Source organism: Oratosquilla oratoria, chromosome 11 (genome assembly GCF_046742065.1).
Source record: "Oratosquilla oratoria isolate Oo_2021 chromosome 11, ASM4674206v1, whole genome shotgun sequence".
In the NCBI taxonomy this organism is placed as follows: domain Eukaryota; kingdom Metazoa; phylum Arthropoda; class Malacostraca; order Stomatopoda; family Squillidae; genus Oratosquilla; species Oratosquilla oratoria.
This window is the reverse complement of record NC_134787.1, coordinates 37,732,359-37,738,789: the sequence shown is the minus strand read 5'-3', so window position 1 is coordinate 37,738,789 and position 6,431 is coordinate 37,732,359.

Genomic DNA, 6,431 nt, shown 5'->3' with positions numbered 1-6,431 from the left:
GCACGACTATACACCATTTACTAATGGTTTGGTCTGAACCACGAATATGAGCGTGTATGGGGGAATTTGAATCAGTCTCAACGTTCCAGGGAGTCTGTTCAAGCACGAGTTAAAAATGGATGTGCAAAGTGGATTAAAGACAATAAGAGAAATACACACACACACATATATACATATATATATATATATATATTACATACACACACACACACGACTCATGGCGCAGTGGTAGGGTTACCGGCTGCCACTACGGCGGTCCGGGTTCAAATCCCGCCCAGTATCGCTGCACTACGGGTCGTTAGTTCAACTCTCGTGGGCGGGGAGTTGGGGTGTCTGTGGGTGTAAGGTCACAGCATTTCCCATAGATCAGTCATATAACTCTCTTCCAGGAGGGGAATAACTGTCGACCACGAGTCCAACACGTGATCCAAAGCCATGATGAATCACACACACACATTATATATATATATACATATACATATATATATATACATATATATACATATATATATATATATATATAAATTGATGGTGAACGAAGGCAAGAGAATCAAATGTGTTGGAAAATTTAAATATTTTAGTTCTTTTTTTTTCAGGTCGGAAGGCATTTCGCAGTGGTCAAAGACAAACGGACTTTTTTTTTTTTTGTCAAGAGGAATCAATGATTTCCACCAAAGCCACCTGTTGGGTGGAGAGGGAGAGGTAGAGACAGGGAGAGAGACAATGTGGGGGAGAGAGAGCGAACGAGAAAAAGAAAAAAGAGGGATAAAAGAGAGAGAGAGAGAGAGAGAGAGAGAGAGAGAGAGAGAGAGAGAGAGAGAGAGAACTGCGAAGCTGGACGGACATTCTTCTCCTCCTCTTCCTCAGTGTCCGGAGCGGACTTCGTGACAACGCTTGGCCCTTATACATTCACGAGTCCCAACCCCCACCTCACCCCCGGAACATATTTTACGAGGTGGGCTACCACCGGAGTAGATTCAGATCTAAAGCTCAATGCAACCATTCTTAACCAGTTTTAAACTTACCCTCAGAAAGGTACTGGAAAAAAAGGAATGGATATACACATACACACATTATATATATATATATATATATATATATATATATATATATACACATATATATATTATATATATATATATTTACACTGAATGGTTCCCAGTGATCAAATAATATATTTTTTTCAACCACAAATCACTTTTAATTCCATGCCATCACAGTCGAGACTAAGGAATCGCTCGATGGGGGCATTCGTTGGAAATTGAAACGTGGACGAGCCGAGGATTCGAACCCAGCTAACCCGTAACAAAGTTACAGTGACTTAAACCAATGCGCTATCAAGAGATAGCGCATTGGTTTAATTCACTGTAACTTCGTTACTGGTTAGCTGGGTTCGAATCCTCGGCTCGTCCACGTTTCAATTTCCAACGAATGCCTCTATCGAGCGATTCTTCAGTCTCGACTGCGATGGCATGTAATTAAAAGTTATTTGTGGTTGAAAAAATATATATATATATGTATATATATATACATATATATATACTGTATATACATATAAATATTCATATATATACACATATATTCACATTATATATATTTATATATATATATATATGTATATATATATATATATATGTATATACAAGAACCCACAGTGTTGGATAAGAAGAGATGAATTAGACGATATCCATATATTTCGATCACAGACTGTGATCCTCTTCAGTGGAATACACTGAAGAGGATCACAGTCCGTGATCGAAATATATGGATATCATCTATTTCATTTCTTCTTATCCAACACAGTGTGTTCTTGTTGAAATTTACGAATGTGTTACGACATTACTTTGTAGTTACATATTATACATACATATATATATATATATTTATATATATATATATGTGTGTGTGTGTGTGTGTGTGTGTGTGTGTGTGTGTGTGTATATAAAGTAAATAAATAACTACAAATTAAGACCGTCCACAGTTAGGACGAACGACAGTGTTCACGAACAAAAATAGCACATACAACATAAATGGGCATAGAATAATGAAAATATATTAGTACATATGACATTAAATATTGTTATTTACCAAGTAACTGTTGATTGTGCTTTTGTTTGCAGCACGTAAGAACAGGTGGATGAAACGAAGTCTTGATTATGTACACTAGTCTTGATACCGGGTGTTTTATGTTGCACCAACGGTCTCGGGGAAAATATAAAGTAGTTTGAGGTGAAGATTATATATAATAACTTCTGGTAGGGGAACTTCCGGTAGGTGAAGCTTCTGGTAGTCGGGAACACTTAATATATTAGTTGATGTTTCGTAATTGAGAAAATAACAGTGTCATGTCGCTCGTAGTCCGACATCAGTCTGGAGATATCCGAAACAATTCGGGAAAACGCGATGGCTCTGTACGCGTGGAGACAAGTAATAGTTGTGGTCCAAAAGACTTTAACGGATTTGTCGTAATCAACGAATGTAGAATAATTTCTGCGTAGATTCAGATGGGCCATAGACGTCTACTTCTTTTCTTGTCTTCTCGGTTCTTTTCTCTTTCTGGAGCTTTCTCTCTTGTCTCTGTACCCGGGTCGCTCTCTTCATGGCTTTTTTATACCCCGTGAATAGGAGCCCATGTTTCCAGTATGGCAAAACGTACATTAAACAGTAGTTTAAAAATCTTCAGCCAATGGGAAAGCAGAGTGAGCTTTCCACCATTTTATGATACATTTCTGAGCTTGATGTCGCCTGATAATACGTCATAGGGCGCGCTCCAACAGAAGGGAATTACGCAATGTTTAACAGTTCAAGAAATACATATTTATAAATTATGGAACACAATACAATCTAAAACACATTACACTTAATATTCACTCAAAGCATCCCTTAAAATTACAAACAGTGGTGTTTATTCACACAAGGGATTCTATTCACGTTTTGAACGTAACAAAATGTGTTTATGTATATATATATATATATGTGTGTCTGTGTGTGAGTGTGTATATATATATATACATATATATATATAATATACACACACATATATATACATATACACACACATATTATATATATACATATACACATTTTATATATATACATATATATATATATATATATATATATATATGTACATATATGTATATATATATACACACACACACATATGTATATATATGTATACATATATATATATATATATATATATATATATATATATTGTCAGACTGGCTGAAGGCAAACTCTGATGGGAAGTTGGGCTTATTTAACAACGAATGTTGGGCGACTGGGGATGGGGGGACGAGACGGGGAGGGAGGTGACGACTGTTTCAAGTCGTGTCCTCAGGCGATTTGTCTCTTCAGCGCTGGTCCATCCCTTATGTACACGAGCAGGTCATGCCCCGTACTCCTAATTGGCGAGAGGTCAAAGTGTGATGCGTCGAAAAGTCGGAGGTAAAAACGTTGATGCCAGAGACTCACGAAAACAGAGGGTATGCGTTCCTCATTGGGTCCAGTTGTTCGTATTACGTGGCTGGCCGAAATGTGGTTAGTTATCGTTAGCTAATGTTGGGACTCCACGTGTTTTTCTTCAAAGAGGTTTTGTGATGGCCATGCGGCCAGCCGTGGCTCACATGGCTGGGCAACATATGAGTCACCCGGCTGGCCCCACGAGTGATATATATATACATATATATATATATATATATATATATATATATATATATATATATTGCCTACTTCTGAGTCTGATGTTTTCTACGTTTCCACTGATATATATATATATATATATAATTATATATATATATATATATATATATTACCTACTGAGTCTGATGCTTTCTACGTTTCCACTATATATACATATATATATATATATATATATATATATATATATATATATATATATGAGAATTGGCTCCATGTTATTGCGGCAAAGAAGCGTGCAGTTGATACTTTAGGGTCTTTATGGGGCGCCCCTACGGACCAGAGCTTCACATTATTTTGTCTGTGATAGACGAAGACTCTGTTCAAAGAGAATTGACGACACTTTTATTATACGACTATCCCCCCGTTATGCTGTCCCCCAGCTACTTGTAACTGTCCTGTACCATTTCTCTGAATATTCATTTCCTTTTTTCGCCTACCCTGTGGTGAGGGAAAAGAATGTTACCACCAAGTTTTCCCACTTGAATCGTAAGAGGCGACAAAAAACGAACGGGTGATAGGATTAGGAGTCCTGCTACCTGTAGCCCCAAAGGGGACATTCCTAAAAAAAGTAAAGGCATAAGAGGGTCTGGGAGTTTTCCAACCAGTACTCTCAGGTTTGGGTCTTTTAATGTGCGTAGATGTGGTACAGATGAGAGTAAAAGAGAAGAGATAGGCAGTATGTTTGTGAGAAGAAAGATGGATGTGCTGGCTTTGAATGAAACTAAATTGATGGGAAGGGGCGAGTGTGAGTTTGGGAGTGTAGCTGGGAGGTACTCAGGAGTGAAGAGGGGACGGAGAGAAGGGGTGGCAATACTAGTAAGTGAAGAGATAGGTAAGCGTGTAGTGGATTGGAAGATTTCTTCAAGGTTGATGTGGATGAGGGTGAAGCTGGGAAGGGAGATGTGGGTTTTTGTGAGTGCGTATGGGCCTGGTAGTGAGAAGAGCGTAGAGGAAAGGGAGGCTTTTTGGGTAGATTTAAAAGAGTGCATAGAGGGATTAGGGAGAAATGTCAATGTAGTTGTATTGGGAGACCTTAATGCTAGGGTAGGAAATGAACCAATAGACGGAGCGATTGGGAAGTATGGAGTTCCAGGTAAAAATCGTAGTGGAGAGCTGATGGTGATGTGTCTTGAGAGTTGATGATAGCATAAGATGATTAAGTACCCATGGGAGAGGGCGGTGGGTGGAAGGGTGGCAGACAGAGCGTTAATGGACTGTATAGTGGTGACCAGGAGTATGGTAGGGAGAGTTAAGGATGTACATGTTCTATGGGGAGAGAGTGGGGGAATATCAGATCATTTTTTGGTGGAAGGTAAATTGAGAATGGAGAATAGGTGGAGAAAGAGGAAAAGGGCAGAAGGTAGGGAGGTACTTAGAGTGAACTACTTAAATGAGAAAGAAAAGGAGGAGTATAAGGAGAAGCTGAGAGAGGAGTAGGAGGGAGTGAAGGATAGAGTAGAGCTAGGAGTGGAGGAGGAATGAGGATGGTTCAAGGAGGGAGTCATAAGGTGTGCAAAGATGGTATGTGGAACAAGGAGGGCGGGAGGAAAGAGAAGGAAGGGTAGTGAGTGGTGGGATGAGGAAGCAAAGAAGGCTGTACAGTAGAAGAGAAGAAACAGGCCTTCATAATTTGGCTACAAATCAGGACGAGTGAATCGTATGAGAGGTACAAAGTAAAGAGAAGGGAAGTTAATCATAAGATAAAGGAAGCAAAGAGGAGAGCAGATGTGAAATGGGGTAAGAGTATGACAGAAAATTTTGAAAGTAATAAAAAGATGTTTTGGAAAGAAATTAAGAGAGGAAGAGGAGGCGAATAAAGTAGAGAAGAAAAGGTAAAAGGTGCAGATGGAGAGATGATAATGGAAGAGAAGGCAGTGAGAGGAAGGTGGGCAGAGTATTTTAGGGAGTTGCTAAATGTGAAGGAGGATTGGGAGGGAAAGGTAGTTGCAGTGGGAAGCGCTAAGAAAATGAGAGTAACGAGTGAGGAAAATGGAGGAGAAATAGGGAAAGATGAAGTGAAAGCAGCTGTTAAGATGCTGAGAGCAGGTAAGGCACCTGGGTTAGAAGGATGCCATGCAGAATGTCTGAAGAAAGGAGGTACAGTTATGGTGGATTGACTTGTGAGGTTATCTAATGCCGGAGGACTGGAGGAGTGCCTGTATAATTCCGCTTTACAAGGGAAAGGGGGACAAGTGTGAGTGTAGTAGTTTCAGGGGGATCAGCTTGTTGAGTGTAGTTGAGAAGGCTTATGGGAGGGTCTTGATTGAGAGGATTAGGAGAGGAGCAAATGGAGTAACTGGTGAGGAACAGTGTGAGTTTAGGACAGGTAGGGGTTGTGTAGATCAGATTTTTGTGGTAAGACAGATATGTGAGAAAGCTATAGGAAAAGGTAAGGATGTTTTTTAGGCTTTTATGGATTTGGAAAAGGCTTACGACAGGGTAGACAGGAAGGCACTGTGGGGGGTATTGCAGATATATGGGATAGAAGGAAAGCTGTTGAGAGCAGTCAAGAGTTTTTACGATAGTAGAGCTTGTGTTAGGATTAGAAATGGAGAGAGTGAATGGTTTGAGGTAAAGGTGGGACTTCGTCAGGGATGTGTTATGTCGCCCTTTGCTGTTCAATCTATATATGGATGGGGTGGTGCGAGAGGTGAATGCAAGGGTAGTGGGTCAGGGGTTGGAGATGGTTAAAGAAAATGGAGAAAAGTGGGAAATAAGCCAGTTGT